We start from the raw sequence: 20,382 nt of genomic DNA on the forward strand, positions 1-20,382 counted from the left end.
AGGAAGGTTTCTCAAGAGAACCACGGCCACCAGAGACCCTCCTGGGGCAAAGGTGGGCAAGCGAGGTCACAGAAAAGTGGGACTGGGAAATACAACGGGACCAGCACACCCTCGGCCGGCCGGGGACTCATGACTCAGACCAGAATGACAAATGTAACACTGAGAGGCCCAGGCTCCCGAGCAGGGCGGCACACGAAGGCCCTGCTTACTCTGTCAAAATAAAACCTGTCCAAACTACGGTCAGAAGATCTGGAAGGCCGCCCACAGCCCGTCGCTGGCAGCTGCACGGCCACAGGGCGCTGAAACAGCCACGGTGCCGGCTCAGGGCTGGATGAAGACGAGGGCCAGACAGCAAGGCTGACCCAAGTTCAGGTGCGAGCCATAGCTGATGACTCTGGAATGAGTGGTTGGTCCAGTGCCCTCCAAGGTCCTGATAAACGCCAGTGCAGGTGGCACACACATTTATTAAATGATGACAAAGGTCAAGCTGGCAACACAATAAAAAAAAAAAGGCAGCCAAGAGGTCAGAGTACAAAGTGGCTCGCCCTGGAGACTAAAGCACATGGAGCTCAGCTCTCTAGACACCAGGCGCTGGGGCCAGCAGGTCCAGGGAGCCCCCGGGAGCCTCGAAGCTGACGGGTTATTCAGATAGCCCCCCACACAGAAATGCCTTCGCTTCATTGTACCTACTTGCTGGTGCATTAGAAATTCTGTTTAAGATACCTGTGAAATTTCATCAACATGCAATGCCCCGAGGATACAATGTATCTGCCAATCAAAGCATTTAAAATTACCCATGGAAGTATGAAATTGTGTAAAAAAGAATTTTTTTTTAATGCTGTGAGCAGGTATCTGCAATGAAATACAATGGCCCCTGCTATAAAATTCCAAATAAGTCTCAGAAGTTGAGGAAATAAATAAAGCAACTTAAAATGTCCCCAGATTATCAATACTATTTGTGTACCTATGTGTAGACCCTTGACCAGTAAGAGCCAATGGCTGTCAAGTCCAGTACAGCACAGCATTATCTGACATCCCATCAGTCTGACACGACTCTAAATGAATCGATACATGAAAAGGTATGATATTAGTGCACACATTGTCAGATATAGGAATGGAATAAAGGGGGGCTGCGGTGGTTTTTAAACATTCCTGCATATTTGTTGACAGGCCCCTCCCCCCTGCAAAAGGTGGGGAGCCTAATTCCCATTTTATTAGGGGTGGGTTTGACTCGGTGATGTGCTCCCAGCAAACAGAACGTGGCATTCGTAAGTGATGCTGTGTGATTTCTGAGGCTAGTCAGAAGAATAGCTTCCTCCTGGCTCTCTCCGAGATCACTAACTCCAGGCAAGCCAGCACCGTGTCCTGAGGACAACCAGCCCTGGCAGAGGCCCAGCTAGAAAGGAATGGCGCCTCCCTTGTCTCCTCAACACCCAGCACGACCTTGGCCAGCCTTGTAAGCAGCCGCCTGAAAGGCACAGCCTCCTGCCTCAGGTAAGCCTTCAGGGGACTGTGGTTTGGGTTGAAATCCTCAATCCAACCTTAAGCGACCCTAAAGGAGTATAACTGTGAAGCTAAGCTGCTCCCACATTTCCAGCCCATGGAAACTGGGAGAGATAACAAGTGTTTTAAGCCACTGAGTTAAAGGGGTAATTTATTTTGCAGAAATAACTAATAAAATAATAAACCCAGGAAAGACCCAAAGACAGAAAGAAATTTGGTATGTGACAAAGATAATAACATTGAGGAGGAGAGGCTTGAATTAACACATGATTTTGAAATAACTAGCCACAATTTGGAGGGTGAAAAATCAAACGTGGATATTTATTTATTTCATTATAGAAAGATAAATTCTACATAATTCAAAGATTAAATATTAAAAATAAAAAATAATAAAAATAAAAGCAAACAGTCTTTGAAGGGTGAAAAGAGGCCTTTCTTAACATTTTACAAAACCCAAAAAACATAAAACTACTAATGGATTTGACTACATAAAAATCAAAACATACCATAAATAAGATTAAAGATAATCAGCATATTGAAAATTGTTATATTAGTCCCAAAGTTTTAATATCTCTAAAATTATACAATTCTTATAAATGATAAGAAAAATTACAATTGGTCTGAGAGAAAAGTGAGTCAAATACATGGGAGGCATTTCACTGAAATATGGAAAGTATATAAAGATATAAAAAGATATTCAACCACATTAGTAACAAACAAATACAAATAAAAAGAAAATATCACCTTTGCACCCTATCAGCTCCTAAGTGTGTGTGTGTACATATATATATATATATATATATAATTTTCCCCAGCACATAAAAGTTTTGATCCCACCAAGAGCAAGTTTTCTCAGACCTGGAATCTCATTTAGTGGCTTCAAGACTTCCACTATCTGAGGAAGCTGAGTGCAGATAAAGACAAGCACAATATTTTCCCCTGTTCAAAATAAAATTGGTGAGTCAACACCCTGGATCAGATTTTTACCTCTGATGGAATTAGTCTCTGTGAGAAATGGATGACTTTAATGGACCTACAACTCACAGTAGGAAACCAGGGTTTACGGCTGCTTAAGACCAACTGTGATACTCAGTGTAAATGCCAGTTGAGATTTAACCATTTTTATTATAATTTATTTTTGTTTTTGTGTTCGTTCCATTTACAAAATTTCACTGGTTTCAAATCATCTGTTTCTAACTTTATGTTCCCTATAAGCCCTATCACTGGTAGGACATGATTTGGCATAATTAAAGGTTTTTCAGGAACCAAACATGGCATTAACAGAGATATGCATATGCTATTATGAGTAAAATTCAAAGAGGTAGAGAAACCTTCATGAGTAAAAAGAAAAGACAGATTAATCTTTATTTTACTTCAGCAATAGTTTCTAATGAAAAATATGAAAAACAGGACAAAACAATCTCAATATTCTTGATGTCTCACATGTTTTTATTACATATTATACCCATAAAGAAAAAGAAATGGTCTTGCCTTACTTGACACTCAAAATCTAAACAAGACAGAGAATTAAACAGGTACGAACTGTGGTGGGTGGAGGAGGGACTTAATCCAATTAACTTTTTTTTTGTTGTAGCACAGAGAAATTTGTTTCTTTCAAACATAAGTTCTGAAAATGGGCAGTTCATACTGAACCTACATTGCCCACCATTGCAATTCGCCCATCATCTTCTCTTTTTTTTAACCACTTTATTGCAATGTGACTGACGTACAAAAAGCTGGATATATTTAATATACACAACTTGATGAATTAGGAGATGAGTATACACCCATGATGAAACCATGACCACATCATATTCCTTAAACATATTCATCACCTCCAAGAGTTTCTTCCCACCCTCTTTTAATCCCATTAACTTATGAACAAAGTATTTAATTATATACCCTCAGCTGGGGTGGGGGAGGGAAGGAGAAATGCAAACAATGCAGGAGCAGTTCTATTTTAGATACATTGTAGGATTAAGCAAATGAGTGAAGGTGCTCATTGGGAGCTATTTTCCATACTATTTTAGATACATTATAGAATAGAGCAAATGAGTAAAAGTGTTAGCTGGGAACCAGAGTGCTCTCTATGGGAAAAGGGAGACACAAATACACAAGCGGAAGTCAAGGAAGAACCCTCCGGAGACCTAAAAGCAAAGCCGCCCTGGTGATGAGTACATCTAGGGTCTGGATCTTAGCTTCTTCTTCACAATAAGGAACCAGGGCTCTTCAGAGAAAGGGTTCCTTCCAGGGCTGGGCAGAGAAGGTGTGAGATGAGCCTAGAACATCTTCTTACATGCCACCAAGTGAAGAAATTCTCCGAAAAATGACGGAAGCACATCGAAAGGGCTCAGGGGCCTGTTTGAAGGTGTTCCTACCAGCGAAATATGGGAAATTGATCGCCTAAGTAATGAACAACAGTAATGATTATAAACCATTGAAATATACCTTTGGGATTGCTTAGTTTCTGAAACTGAGCAGTAGTAAAGAACTGGTATTTTGCCTCAGAAGGTGAATTAGGTAGTGCTACTTTAATTTAGTGTAGGTAATGCTATGAAAGTATTTTATAAATTGATGTTCAATAAAATGCAAAATATTATTTTTAAATAGGTTTCCTTTGGGATCATTCTCAGACATATGTTAGTAATAAAGTTCCCTTGCAAGAATAAAATTTCTTTTCAATTTATCAGTTATCCTTCTACATAATTTCCAAAGTATAATTGTTGAGCTGAGTAAATAAAGCTTTCCAATTATTCTTTGATTATTGTATCTCCATAGCCAACTGTTATGTGAATTTGGGATCCAGTAGTGAAATGGAAAGTTTGTGAATTTGAAATATTTAAAATGCCCATTGCTTTATTAATTATCATCAGTCCTGGTATACAATGGTTGGACCCCTGTGGGTTTGTTAGGAAACAGTTTGTTAGGAATTAGCTGATGTTGAAAATTGGAATGTAGACATATCCACATAGAGGGAAAACATGGGTTTTAAGAAATATAGTTATTCTCTGATGCAGCTGTTTCTAAATTTATCTTATAATGTTTAATGGCATTATTTATGTACCAAGCCAACGATTTAAGTCTTCAAGCCAATGATTCATAACAGAGAAAGCCAAAATAATCTAACTGAACCATGGAAAAGCCCATTGTAAATGCCAGCTACTGCTATGTTTTATGTACTGCAAACAAATATCTCATCTCACTTTAATAATTCCTCAGTAAAAAGAAATCACCTTAAATGGAAAAATTCACCAAACTCACATTTAACTAGCAATTTTAGCTATTTGCCATAAAGAAACAAAACAGGAATGGGGTACCCAGGGGGTGCTCCATCACCCAACATTCAGGAGACCAGTGGGGAGATTCGATCTGTTGGTGAACACACGAGGCAGGATAAGCAGAAAGGGGTTGGTCTCAGACAGAAACCTTCAGCCGTCCTACGCACATCATCACTGGGACCGTGCAGGGCGCTCGACTGGAAGCCGGGGAGACACCTGAACCCACTCCCAGCTCTATGGTGTAGTAAGTTAGGTGACTCTGAAACCCGCAGAGCTGAACATACATAATTACTCCTAAGATCTGGGGAGCTGGGAAGCGATAACCTAGTCTGCATCTCCTCAGGAAACCTTACCCAGTGTCCTCTTCCAGCTCCAGGCCCCGCTGGCACGTACTGGCCACACCCTGACTCAGCACCCAGTGCTGTTAGTTACCTTTTTATAGCGAAGCTCATCCCCCAGCTAGATGGGGAGCCCCTAAAGGGAGGAGCAGGGTCTCACTCTTCTCTTATCACCTCAAGGTCTTAGAAACCTGCTAAGCACTTGCAGGTGCTAAACGTTTCTTGGCTGCTTGGTTAATTTTATGGATGGTTTTATATTGACACCCACTTCCAGTGCTGCTGGACAGAGAGTTGGATTTACTGTAACTCAACTCCATCACTCAACTCCATTAAATGCCAGTCAGGAGCCTAAGGGAGCCGCTGTGTGGCCCCATTGTCACCATCCGCACTGTGCCTGTGCTCCAACACCTCTTCTGCCTTCTGCTGCAAGGTCAACATGCTCACGAGACTGTCCACGGCTAACCACAGCAGTTAAATTTCTTGTCTCAGCTGTACTTCACACCTGTGCGCATTTAACAAACACACGTCGAGTGGCTGGTCAGATCGTACAGGACAACACACACACTTGGGAAAACCTCTAATAGATTCCTGCTTCCAGCATCAAAGATAAGTGCCCCATTTGCAAATAAGCACGCATAATAATAAATAAAACTAAGTTATGTTCATACTGGTCACCAAATAGGCTGTTTTCAACTTAATCGACAGCTCAGTGGCCCTGAGAATAATTCCCTGGTCTTTTCAATTTTGTAAGAAGCTTATTTTAATTGTCTCATCGACATCAAATGATATTAGAAACACCACAGTGGTAGTTACAGTAAATGGCTTAGAAAGAAAACCCAGTAACGGTTTTGATAGATTTTAGGGAATACATGAGCTAGATAAAAATATATGAACCATATAGGAATTCAAAGAAACTTAAATTAATATCTACCAGTTCTGAATAATAAAGAAGTTTTTCAGAATCTAATGTAGCTTTGCTCTGCAAGGAGAGTAAACACATCACCCAAGACCTTTCCCTGGCCAAGTGCTGTGTCACTCAATTAATTAAAAAGAAGGGTGGCAATTTCACCTTTCCATGCGTGTCTAGGAAATAGAGCCATTACAAAATCACAGATGAAAAGTCAGTTTTAGAAGCAAATGTATTTAACAAAATCTTCCAGGACATGTTTAAAACATTATTTCTCTTTGGCCAAAATTATACCCATATTTCGCTACATTTGGGTGTTTAATTTCAGTACAAATATTCAAGTCACATTAAAGTTTTTGAAAAGCACTACAGTGAGGTTTTGTTTCATTTTTTATGAAGATAGACTGATGGGTCACGCACAAAATCAGTCAAATGATCAAATTTATACACTCTAAAAGAAGCATGAATTGGAAAAAGAAAGAAATGCTATAAAAAAGAACAATTTTATTGTGAAACCAATCAAATAAAAATTTCAGTCTAGTAACAAATATTCATATGTATTGTCGAAAAGATTATATCACTATATTGATATTACAATAAACGTTGTTATTCTAATTACCTCAATGAATCGCTACATTAACCCTATTTTATCCCATTTTAAGAGGTATAAACTGACAGGGAGAATCCTCTTCCTAAGGTCACACCGACAGTAAGTGGTGGGCTGAATCCAGGCAATCTGACCCCATGGCCGGTGCCCTTGGCACGCCACTTCGCTGCCTCCCAGTTTTTCTCCATCCCCAGGGTGCACTCTCCACTCCCAATAAACAGAGTGACGAGTCACATCCCTGCTATTACAGCACGCACATGCGATTCACAGAAGAGTGTTCTGAACTTCACTCAACCCACTATATAAAACGGTTAATGCTCAAGTCGCATTAATTTCTAGTAAATTTTCAAATGGGCAAGAGGTACAAAAGGAAGCAAAGCACAAGTCTATACACACATCAATTAATAGGAAAATAGAACTAACGCTGTCTTTGTACTTGAGCACTGAAAACCCGTATTGTCCTGCTGTCCTTTGGGCCTTCTGAACCGCCTCTTAGAATTTGTAGGTTCACTGCTGCAACAATGGAAAGCTGGAAGCTGAAAGGTGTGTGCATTCCCAAACACCGTGCCCTTTTGCAATTTCCCTTCTACACTTATTACCCAGATCTTTAAACACTCAAAGGGGAGCTAAACCAATTCAACTGTGTGTATAACATGTAAAATGGGAAATGCCACAAAATCAACACGACCTTTAAAGTGTAACATTTCCCACAATCGTTCAGTTAATACTAGAAAAACATCTTACAGTGTTATAAGCATAATCATCATATGTAATATTTTCAGCAAATATGAAAGCAAATACAGAACTAAGTCGCTAAAAATCAACCACATTTTTAAAACAAAAACTGCAACTAATTTTAAACTACCACTTTTTCTAAAGTAGTTACATGATTAAACATCCATAACCATACTAGCATGCGCTCCTTTTCAACTTCAAAGCGGATGTAACCACCATCACCTCCTACAAGTGGTAGGACCTGCTAGAATGACTCATTCCCCCCAATTTACCCATACTCCTTTGCTTGAGAACAAACATGTGTCCAGCAAAGGACCAAGATGAGCCCTCTGTGAGCCAGCAAGAGTGCCCTTGCTCAATCCCAAGGCATGCTTTCTAACCAACAGACTCCTCCGTCAGCTATTTATAAGCCAAGATAACAATGAGGTGGTCGATAGTACCATAAAATTAAATTTTGTAGGAGAGGAAATGTAGTCTTCTATTTTCAGATTCAATCATATATTTGTTAAAAGTAAAAGATTCGTAAATCAATGCTATTGTAGTAAGATGGCAAATCTTCCCCAAGAGAGAACCACGCTTCAGATCAATCACCATTCTTACAATTTTTTTATTCCATGATCAAGTGGCAATCCTTGAGACTCTCTCTTTCCCTTGACTTTTCTGACAAAGGATTTCAATAGAAGCCAATCAGAAAATAGTTTTTCTTGCTTTTTTTTTCTGCACCTCTCCTAGAAACATACCTTTCTAAAATGCAGACCATGACACCACTCCATTCAAAAAACTTACATGACTAGACAGAAACAGAGTCCAAATTCCATGGCCCAACATTCAGACATCAAGAATCCAGCCTGGGGCCGGCCAAGTGGCTCAGTTGGTTAAAAGCTCGCTCAAGAGTGTGAGCTCTGAGCAACAGCAGTTCAAGTCCCGGCCCGAGCTGAGCTGCCGCTGAGCTGCCAACAGGTGGCAGGATGGTTTAGCTAAAAAAAAAAAAAAAAAAAAAAAAAAAAAAAGGAATCCAGCCTGATTCTCTTCGAAGGTCACCTAGTCCTGTGCCAGAGTCACAGCCATCACCTTCATGCGTGCTTCTCCTGTGGCCTAGAATCTCTCTCCACCCCAGTCCATCCCAGAAACACTGCCGCCTAACCCTAGCTCAGAGCATCACCTCCTGTGCCGTGAAGTCATGGGCACTCTCCCTTATCCACATCCCATGCGCCACCCCAAAGCTTTGTCTGTACCTCATTTTGGATGCTTAGATTATATTCTGAATCATAGCCATTTATTTGAATGTTCATTTCCCCTATTTTTACCACAGGGTTCTTTTGGGGGGTGAGGAGAGGGAGGAAGGTTTATGTCACCTTTTTTTATTGTGGTAAAATACACGTTATAAAATTTACCATCTTAACCATTTTAAAGTGTACAGTTCAGTAGTGAGAAGTATATTCACGCTGTTATGCAACCCATCTCTAGAGCTCTTTGTCTTGCAAAAGTGGAACTTCATCCCCATTAAACAACACCCCCCCACATCCCCTCCACACCCAGGCGCTGGCCCTGTCATTCTACTTTCTGGCTCTATGAATTTGAATACGTGAGGTACCTCCTATGAATGAAATCATAGTTTGTCTCCTTGTGACTGGTTTACATTTTGTTTAGCATAATGTCCTCCAGGTTCATCCATCTGGTAGCATGTCAGAATTCCCTTCCTTTTTGAGGCTGAATAATGGCCACTGTAGCTGTTCGAGCACACCCGATTTTGTTTATTCGTTCATCTGTCCACGGACACTCGGGTTGCTCCCACCTTTTGGCTAATGTGAATAATGCTGCTTTGAACGCAAGTCTTAGAGACCCTGCTTTCAACTCCTTTGGGCAGAAACCCAGAAATGGAATTGCTGGATCGTACAGTAATTCTATGTTGAAGTTTTTGAGGAACTGCTGAACTGTTTCCCACAGTGGCAGCACCATCTCACATTCTAAGAGTGCCTGGGACTCCAGTTTCTCCACATGCCTGCCCACACGTGTTACTTCCTCTGATGAATGTGAGGTAGTGCTGGCTCATGTGGTTCGGATTTGCATCTCTCTAATGATTACGGGTTTTGAGCATCTTTTCAAGCGCTTATTGGCCATTTGTAAAATCGTCCATTCAAGTCCTTTGCTCATTTTTTTAATTGGATTGTTTTTTTGTTGTTGAGTGGTAGTTTTTATCTACTCTGGATGTTAACCCCTTATCCGATATATGAACCACAGAGTGCTTTTTTAAATACATTTTTCTATTTCCTAGTTTTTTCGGAGTTGGCTATACGTAATAGAGAAACACGTTTTGAGTTGACTGTTTCCTTCTTTTTAATTTTTTTGTATAATACAAAATTCAAAATATCCAAAAAGGGGTATACAATGTAAAGTAAGACTCCCTCCATCCCCGTTCTCCAGCCACCAAGTTCCAATCCCCAGAAGCGGTTTCCATTTCTTTCTTATAATTCCCTCCAGAGATATTCTGTGCCGATACCAGACAATATGGATCTTAATTTACTGTCCTCCAAAATAGTAACCTACTAGTACCCACTGTTCAGGACTTACCTTTTGACGTAACAATTAGTCCATTTTGGTATACATAAACTGCCTCAGTCCTTTAAACAGCTGCTTAACATTCCACTATATGGACCATTATTTATTTATCCAGTCCCCCAAACATGAACATTTAATTTGTTTCCAATTGCTACCAAGAAAATCCTTAAATATGTATTTTTTCACACAAGATCTGTAGGCTAACTTCTAGTAGAAGAATCAACTGCTATGTGTATTTTAAGCTTTAATAACTTATTTTCAAATTGGTCCCAAGGAAAATTGCAAAAATTCATATTCCCATTAGCAGTGATGATATTGCCTATCTCCCTGTGCCCTCAAAAACATTTCAAAATGTTTTCAAAATTTGTTCCTTTGCCAATTTGATGGGATTAAAAAGGGTATCTCATTGAAGATTTATTTTGAATCTTATTATGAACTATTTATTCATAGCCTTCATATCTTTGTCTGTTTTTCTATTTGATTGTTCATTTTTATCCACTGAGTTGTTGGCATCCTTTACATATTTATGAAAATAGCCCTTTTCCTATGATATGAATTGCAAATCTTTTTCTTAGCTTGTCTTTGCTTTTTGATATGGGTTTTTAAAATTTTTATTTTATTCGGTTTTTGGCAATGCATAATTTTCACATAGTCCAGTTGTATCGCTCTTTTCTGTAATGGTTTTTTTTACCATCTCTTTCTATTCCCACAATTATCATAGTGAAAATCCTCACTACCTTCCAAGTAAATTATACTTTCCCAATTGGTCTACTTCTCATCATCCCCTCAACTTTACAACTTATCCCATACACTTGTCAGATTAATCTTCTTAAAACATGGTTTGCCCATGAGTACCCAGTCAAAAATCCTTCAATTATCCCCTCCCTACTATTTATAGACTACTAAGTCTAATATTTAGGTCATTCACCATCTAACCTCAATTTATATGTCCCACAGTAATTGTAGCCCTTACTACAGCCCCATAGTTTATCATTGGTCCTAAATTTAAGAATAAAGCTATTTCCACTGTCTCTGTTCAAACTATACCTGGTATTTTGAAGGTTTTTCCCTTCCTTCCGAGGTCAGTTCAAGTTGATCTCTCTCCTCTCTCCCAACCACTCAAGATCACGTTCATTCAACAGCTATCTAGGAAGAGTCTACTCCATTATTCAAAGGTAAACAAATAAGGATATCCAATGAATTTTCTGCTCAGGGAGAGTCAACCTAGAATGGACAGTGGTCTCTAAACCTTTAAGCAGGTTTAGAGATTGAGAAATTGAGAAGATGTGACCCAGATTTAAAAAAAAATGAACAAAAGCAATGTAAATAAGAACTCACTGTCTATAAGTTAGTATGATTGGATTATAGAATGCTAAGACTAGAATGAAAACAAAAAAGAGAAAAATGCTGGAGAGGGCCAGATGAAATAGGGCTTTTTAGGCAATTTAAGGAAGTTTTTTACCTTCATCTGAGGACAACTGTAACCCGCCACCACTTTAAGCAAGGGTGTGAGCTAGTCAAATGGGAATTTTAAAAGGATCACTGACTCTGGGTAGTGAACACACAATGCAATAATATATAGATGATATATTACAGAAATGTACACATGGAACCTATGTTATTTTACTAATCAATGTCACACCAATAAATTTAATAAACATTTAAAAAAGAAAAAGATCACTAACTACAAGCTAGAGCTTAACCAGCACTTAACTGTCCAGACTTGAAACTGATTCAAATATCAAATGTACTTTTTACTTACCCAATAAATCAGTTTTAAACAGTTGTGGGACAGAATGCTGCAGAAAGATAGGATAAGGTAATGAGTGGCCTGGCCTAAGGGCTTAAAACAATTACTGTCTCCAGTCAACGCTAACCAACCAGACAATCAGCCCTCCTTCAAGATGAGGACACTGATGATAAAAGATCAGAGCTGACTCCCCACTTTGTTTTCATCAGCATAAAATCCAAGACAGGTAAGCCTGGCCTCAAATCTGTACCGTTCACTCAACAATTTCACTCTCCATTGCGTGTAAAACAGTCATACCTCTTTTTTATCCTACTTTCAAAATCTGGGATTAAATGTCCAGGAAGATTTCATGAAATCTAAAGACCACTGGATTTCCCCCACATTTATCCTGGCAATGAGAACCTAGTTGCAAAAAGTATATGTTATCCATTGTGTCACCCAGTTCAGTTCTCTAAACTGACATTTTATCGGGCTGTTGGAAAAGTCATGACACAGTTTTGCAAAAAAAAAACAGAAAAAAATACGTCATGACTTTTCCGACAGCCCAATACATGGCTGCTACACAGAGAAGTTGCTCCAAGTAAACACACTGAGAAAGTTGTTCTACTACACTCTTCTCTAGAATGCTTGTCAAACTTTCTTCTCCCCATTCTCCACATCCTAAGTCAGACGCCACCTTGTACTGTTTCTCGTTCAGCGGTGACAGCTCCTTCCTGACGCCCCGTGTCTGTCTACCTTGGGGGCTGGTGGTTGGACCGCCATGCTTACATCTTTTGCCACAGGATATTTCATCTCTCTGTCTTTGGCAGTATGGTCTACTTTGAAGGTAACAGAAGGAAGTAACTACAACAAGTTGAGATGGCAATATAATAAAGATGTCAACTGTACTACAGAGAATGACAATTACGCTTATATTTTGAACTAAGCACTGTTGAGCACCCTCAAACTCAAAAGTGTAAAGTTGTCTTTAATTTTAATTCATTAGTATGTCACCGACCATTCCTCTCTCTAAGTATTTTAAACTAGAGGGCCATTTTGGTTGAAACGAATTATATTTAATATATCACCTGCTGTAGGATTTCAACAAGACTGTTTTTATTCTCTTCCCCAAGAATCTATCTACCTAACTCTACCTTGCCCTAGTGACTTCAACCACACAGACTGGTCATAAGAACTTTAGAATCTAGCCTTTTCTTACCATAAACAAGAAATAAAGTGTCTCCGGCTCCACAGAATTAGGCAATATAATTCATGCTGTTGGAAGGAGGACTAACATCTCAAGCTGACAACTAGGTAATAAATATGATTTGAAGCCAAGCACAGAAACGGAACATCCCACAGTGTATACCTTTCATAAGAAGGCACATGCAGGCTTAATCAACGAGACATATTCAGATGAAAAACAGTCATTTTTTTCCTCAGACATGGCTAAATAATCTTTTCAGCAGTACAGCAGGTCCTCAAATAATGTTTCGTTCAGCGTTGTTTCGTTATAGCAGTGATGAGATGCCATAGGAACTTAACTCTTGTCTGTATCAATTAGCCTTTGGTAAACTGGCTTCGTTATACATCTTTTCGATGCAATTCCAAGAATCTACCAATGGTGGTGAAGACTTCCTGTATTGCCTTCTTAACCCAAAATCATTAGTCCCTTTTATTACATGTCTACAAACCTAAAAAAAATTAAAGGTTGAAGACAGTAACCACATATGGTTCATTAACCAAATAATTCCTTACATTTCTTCATGAGTTAAATTTATAGAGGAATCTTACAAACAGCTCCCATAGTCCTCAAAAATAACCTATGAAATACATATTACCTCTATTTTCCCAAAAGGAAAGTGAAATTCAGAGATAAAAAGTTCATGTTCACGTAGCTGATAGTAGAGCTAGCACTTGAATAAAAATCTTCATAACTCCATTCCATGTTCTTGTTACTACATATTAACATTTTAATGTCTAGAGGTTTACATTTAATGCCTGTTTTAAAGTTTTAAAGTAAAGATTTTAATGATGTTTAGAAGAATAACATCATGCAGTCATACACACCAGATATGCCTCAAATTATTAATTTTCTAACTTATCATAACCCACATCTGTGTTCAGACTATAGTTCTCTTACACATGAGAAACAGTGAGACTCATTAAAAATACAAGCTAATTAGTTTATAAAGTGCCTCAGGCTACCCTTACATAATAACAATACTAAATAGTCATTATTTAACAAAACTAAATAATAGTTATTTAGTATTTGAATCTGACACTAATAAAACTCTTATTAAACAAATACGCTCTTGGAAAAATATCAAAATGTTTTGTAAATAATCTACTATATCAGCCAAACTAAAAATTAAGGAAAAAATGCTACATACTGTATGATTCCAACTCTATAACATTCTGGAGAAGGCAACATTATGCAGACAGTAGAAAGATGAGTGGTTGCCAGGGGTGAGGGCAGAGGGAGAGACAAACAGGCAGAGCACAGAGGATTTTTAGGGCAGTGAAACTTCTCTGTGTGATCCTGTAACGATTGATACATGTTGCTATACATACATCCAAACCCATGAAAGTACACCACCAACAGGGAGCCCTAATGTAAGCTCTAACCTTTGGGTGATTAATGATGTGTCAATTCAGGTTCATCAGTTGTAATAAATGTACCATCTGGTGATTGATATTGATAATGAGGGAGGCTGTGCATGTGTGGGAGTGGGTGTATATGGGAGCTCCCTGTACCTGCCTCTCAATTTTGCTATGAACCTAAAACTGCTCTGAAAAATAGTCTATTAAAAATATCATGGCAAATTATCTGTGGCGACGCTCATCTTCTCCCACAATTGTTGCTTTATAGGTCCACTGCTGTCTACTGAGCATCTGCGCCATCGGCCCTAAGCTTCGGGGGGCTCCACATACTCGCTGCTCATCGAAGCGCCAGCTCTGCCCCTGGAACCACTCACCCTCCACGTCTAAAGGCGGGGAGAAAATTAGGTACAGACAGCAGAGAAGGCAGGGTGTGGCTAAAGAATTGCTAGAGCGAGAAATCTGCAGGAAAACCTGCAAGAAACTGCAGAAAGGGGAAAAGAATCCTGACATGCTCTGAATTTATTGGTCCACATAGTGCAAGAATCATATGAAATTAAATTATCCTAAAATACAAAACGCAATTATCACTAACACTTCCCTTCTGCAAAAAAAATGTCTTTGTGCACACAGTCCCCAAACTAGAGCTGGGTAATGTGTTCACAGCGTGTCCTCCAGCTGTACGCAAGGTGATGTTTCAAATGTGGACCATAGATACTAGAAACATTTTCAACAGAAAGATATAAAAAAGTCTGTATGCCAAAGTGCCATTACAAAGACCTAGCTCTCAGCATAAACTTTTGGATAAAACTACAAAGATTAAATTTTTGTGATTTATTACATAAAAGAAAAATGTATGCTTTTATCTTCTGGATTTTCTTAATGTAAGAAGTCCCAGACATGCTCTGAGTTACCAAACTGATCAGTTCATGGAGATTGTTGATTCAGTCACACAGGAAAGGCTGTGGGGGGTGGGCACTTGCTTGCTTCAGTCACCGGTGAGACCAGGCTAAGCTTACCTGGCAAATCCAAATATCTGAGTCTCTTAGGAGGGGCTGAGGGCTCCAGCGGCAAATCAGAGACCCACGAGGCAGACGTGCTCACGCACATGCTCACCATGCCTTTCACTGCCCTCGCATGCCAAGGCCTCAGAAACCTCTACCTCCTGCCTCCACGCCTCTTGACGCTCCAGGGTCCTACAGCCCACCGCCTTCTAGACGCCTCCAGCCCACCAACGAGAGCTCTGCAAGCACATCAACCACTGTCCAAACCTCAACTCGCTTCCCGTCAGACCTGCTCTCCCCTGTTGCTCCCCAGACGCCTGGCAGTCACTCTAGCATCCTTGCTCGCCCACTGTGTTTACAGTCGCAAAGACCAGCCAATTTCCCGTCCTCCTAACTATTTCTCCTAAAGCTTCTCACCTCTGAGTATCCCCACTACTTCCACCCTGGTCTGAGCTCCCGACCTGCTGTGAGCCACACTAATCCACTGTCCCTCCAATCTTGCCACCCCCCCATCTGCCCGCCACTCCACTCCACCCCGAATCTCTCCAGCACCCTGCTTTCAGTGACCTGTCATGTCACACGCAATGCTTCAGTGGCTCGCACTACGCATGGGACAGAAAGCGCCCCGAATTAGCTATCCAGTCTCATCTCCTTTGGCTCCTGACTGCCCTTCACACTCTAATTTCACTGACCTACATACTGTTCCCAGAACACATTATGCTCTCATAATGCCATACAGCCATTCAGGCTATGGGCGCTACCTGGAAATGCTTTCTGCTGCTGGTCAACCTGCCCACTCCTCCTCGGCCTCAAGGCTCAGCTCAAACACCACCGCTGCGGAAGCCCTTCCTGGCGTGTGCATCGGGGGCCAAGGGCTCCTGCTAGCCTTCCTTTGCTCGCGTATCTCCACTATGGCGAACAGCACACGATACCTGAACTGCTGGGCGAGATGTCTATTGTTCTACTAGACTCTGAGCTACTTGATGGAGAACTGAGACTGTTCATCACTAGTTCAGCGCACACAGCATATAGTATAAATAAATAAACTAGAGGTCAAAGAAAGGGCAAGAAGGGATCCACTGGAGTTGGAACACAGAAAAACATCCAGATCTTAAGGGAGAACGGACACCTAGGACTAAGTCCCACCCATAAAGCAATAGAAAAACACGGTGATTCAGGTAGTATCAGGGTGACAAAGAAAGTTATCACTGGACTAAGCAGGCACGGAGGAGCTCCAAGTTCTCAGTGGAGCAGCTGTCAAAGACCAACAGGAAGGCCAGAGATAAAGGTGGTTCTTTGTCAGTCAAGTTCATCAGCCAAACCCATGCACTCAGCACAAGGCTGGCACCTCCCTCTCTGAGGCCAGCACTCACCCCCTTTGTCAGCACGGGCCATACTCCTCTCCCAGGCCCCACTACCACATGCCAGGTTCCACAGGGCACTGCCCTTGGTCGGAGCCACCTGTCCTGGCCAGTGGGTTAGTCTGGGGTGTCAGAGAGAGGGGGAGTCTGTTGTGTGGCAAGGACCTCGAGGAAAGGAAATGAAGCTACTGTTTACTGGGGATCTGTTTTATACCAAATAGCGTGCTACTTTACAGACACTCACTAAATCTCACAGTAATCCTAAGTCATGACCCCACTTTACAGGGATAAATTTGTCCAAGATCACACAGCTAACAACGGAGCCTGCCCCAGGCCCAGGGCTGAGAGCCTCCAGAGTGTTTCTACAGCCCTGACCACCTCAACATGGAGGCGGAGGCGGTCGAGACATTCTAGGTTGGAACCCAGAATACATTGTTCTCCAAAACACTGTTATAAATGTCAGAGTCAGCAGCACCACCAACACATAATGGGCATGCAATGCTTTGAGGTCTTGACCTGGAAATCCAAATGCTATTTGTTATTTTATTCCTAGAATTACCCTGTTCAGCATTACAAACAAAAATGGACTTGAAAATGATTTTTTGAATACAAAGTGTTCTTACATGAGGTCTTCCTTTAAGAACGTTTTTGTTCCACACACACACACACACAAAAAAAAAAATCAACGATAGAAACTATTTTGCCTTGTTAACTTGTAAGAACAATGACACTAGAAGACACCTGTGGGAAATGTGCTTATCTGACAAGGTGCTAATTTATACTATGCTGTCATTTGAATAAAAAAATCACACTAAACCCTAGGGACCAGAGCTTATGATAGAAGTGCCACAAACTATTGCAGTGCAGCTGATATGCACACAATCTACTGAGAAAATGTTCCCCTTTGCAAAGTGAAACCAAGTGTCGACTGTGAAATCAGATGTCTGTGGACTTGTCTCTCTTGGCGTCTAGCACATTTGATACACTAAACACACAGCTTAGCTGTGTTATTAAACCCACAGCTTGGCAAAATCATGACAGGTCGGACGTGAAGCATCAACATTTTTATTGTAATTCTCATAAGCCACAGACATTTCTGAAATAGAAATCCTAACTTGAAGCACTCAACTAAGTGTAACAGTGTGTCTTTCTCACTTTGGGAACAGTGTCAGAGCTTTTGAAACACATTATGGAAGCCCTGGCCTTTCATTTTTCAGGCTGGCGCTCTTCAGGGAGAGCTGTGGAACGATCTGATGGGTGGAATTTGAGCCACATCAGGTGTCAGTCCTTGTCCCAGAAATTCTAGGACCAGATGCAACAGGTGATCACTGTGAAAATGCAAATACCCAGGAGCCTTAGCACCTTTAGGAAAGTTAACACATTGAGGACCGGGCATTTAAGTGTAGAGATGCAAATCTGCGTCACCAGTCCACCATGTGTTAAGTACTAGACTGCTTTCCACAATCACAAGAAAGATCCTAAGTGATGGGTGACCAGATAGAGAAACAGGGAGGGACATGAACAGGACCTGTATGCCAGTCACTGTGTGGTACACACTCTTTTTAATATACTATTGTTCTGTTTTGACAGATGAGACAGCGCGGAACAGAGTTTTAAGTGGCAAGCTACAAAATAAGAGCCAGGAATCAAGCCCACGCCTAACAGACTACAAAGCATGCTACAGATTCTACTTGAGGCTTTGTGGTGCAACAAGGAATGGAAGTAAACAGCCAAGAACACATAGGTAAAAGGCAGAAATTTATAATTTTGCCAAATGGTAATATGTAATCATGAAAAAAATTATGAAACAAAAAGTTGAAGAAACACAAATTGTTGCCAGTGGTCATCTGAGAGGGACTTCATAGGTGACTCACCATTTTTCATATCCTTGCAAGATTCCATTGTAAAGAACCTTTTTTGACCTTATGTAACCTTTGTAACCAAAAAAAAAGAGACACCTTTCTCACTTCAATAAAAAATGAGGCTAAATGTACAGAAACCCATTCAAGTGAACGTTAGCATTTATTGTCCTATGACATCATCCCTAATACTCTCCATTAGAGAGCTTTCTAAGCTTAGGCCATTTGAAAGGAACTCAAAAAATTATCCTCCTCTAATGATCACATTTATTACACTGGAAACTGATACACGATTCATTATAGGCCACAAATCACCATGGTCAGTCAGCCTTGAAAGTTTACTACAGAAAGTACCAGAAAGGCAGAAGAACAACACTGTTCTCCCACCACACTGCACGGACCTGCACGCCACTGAGATCGGCAGTACAGGGAAGGTCTTGTACATAAACACGCCACTGTTCAGAAAATCCTCAGAAACCTGGTGAAAGGCCTGACCCAAAATAGCCGTCTCCAACACCATCTCATCATCCTACCATCCTGCCTTTATTAATAAGTATCTAGATGGAATCAGTGAACGAACCCATCACCAGTAGATGCTCATTTTCTGGGTTTGTGTAAAGTCTGTGGTCCGCTGCCACTTGAGCACAAACAAATAAGACAGGTTCAGGGCAGAGCCGGTCAGTGTCAAGATGCCACAGAAGGCAATTCTAGTTTTCCTGTGTAAATGCCAGAGTGCGGGTTTCAACATTCTTGCTTGTGGCTAACCTGAATGTTAACTAATTCAAAACATCCCTTTATATGTGACCTAGAGGATGCATGAGGTGTTCCCAACCTTCTGGGGGGAGTTGGGCTTCATTCATTTCACTAATATGGGGGGGGGAGGGGTTGTAGTGTATTGGACAGCGATGGAAAACTCCCAGAGAAGAACCGACGAAAGAGACCACAGCGAAAACCACAGCAACCGTCCAAGGACTTCAGTGTTCCATTTGGCAGCTTTTCCCAAGTGAACACAGACAGCTGGTGAGCAGGTATCAGAGCGAAAGTGCAGGGGCAAGGCCCCGCCTGGGCATGCCTCCCTCCCAAAACACCCGCTAGGAACTGGGGAGAAGCTCCCCAAAGAACGTCAACACTTGTGGCACTGCTGTTCACTTCACGCTTTGGGGTCCTAAAGGGTTTTTAGAGGCGTCCCCTTTTAAAACAGAAAGGTCCTAGGGAGGGGGTGTCTGAGCATCACCAAGGAGGACCCTGATTCTCTACGACAGTCCCAGGGATCAGTCCCAGCTCTGCGATCGCAATCCGAGACCAACCACCACAAGACCAACGTGCCCAGGAGGTGACAGCAAGGACAGTCTTCTGTGACGTCAAGCGGCCACCTGTGGCCGGCTGTCCAGCTCCTCCAGGGCCTGCAGGACGTGACCCTTGCGGGCGGGCCTCGGGTCCCCGATGCGGACGTGTCGCCGGGCGTGAGGTCCCCGGGGGCCGCTGCGGGTCCAGCCCTGCTCGGCCCGGCGCGCTCGGGGCCGTCCTAGCGCCTTCCGCCCGGTCGTCCCTTACTCACCCTCGCGCCCGCTCTTCCTCGGTGAGAAGGGGTAAGTGGATAGTTTGTGCCCTCGCCCACTTTGGCCAAAACCCTAAAAGTAAAAAAATGACAGAGACAGACACGTGCTTTAAAATAATGCTGCTGTTCCGGCCGCACAGCGCCCCCCAGCTGCCCAACGCTTCCCGGCGGAGCGCGGCCCCGCAGCGCCCCCTCCCGGCCGGGACGCGGGAGCCCGCTGTTCCCTCGTGGGGGGCGGGCATCTGGGGGCTCTCGCTCGGCGGGGAGGCGCAGGCCGGCTCCGGGCCAGCTGTCGCGGTCGCGAGGCGCCGGTGTCCCCGCGGCATCCGCCAGAGGCGGCGGA

General features: G+C 41.8%; 1 protein-coding gene across 1 annotated transcript in view; it reads right to left on the reverse strand.

Moving 5' to 3' along the window:
• The window catches only part of IMMP2L (inner mitochondrial membrane peptidase subunit 2), a 772,705-nt gene extending 752,411 nt beyond the window's left edge, over window positions 1–20,294 (reverse strand). Inside the window, exon 1 of the mRNA XM_019653032.1 lies at window positions 20,040–20,294. The gene's annotated coding sequence lies outside the window, so the exon portion shown is untranslated. The remainder of the gene's footprint in view (window positions 1–20,039) is intronic.
• Between the last annotated feature and the right edge of the window lie 88 nt (window positions 20,295–20,382).

This window comes from Hipposideros armiger, unplaced genomic scaffold (assembly GCF_001890085.2).
Source record: "Hipposideros armiger isolate ML-2016 unplaced genomic scaffold, ASM189008v1 scaffold_192, whole genome shotgun sequence".
Classification (NCBI taxonomy): domain Eukaryota; kingdom Metazoa; phylum Chordata; class Mammalia; order Chiroptera; family Hipposideridae; genus Hipposideros; species Hipposideros armiger.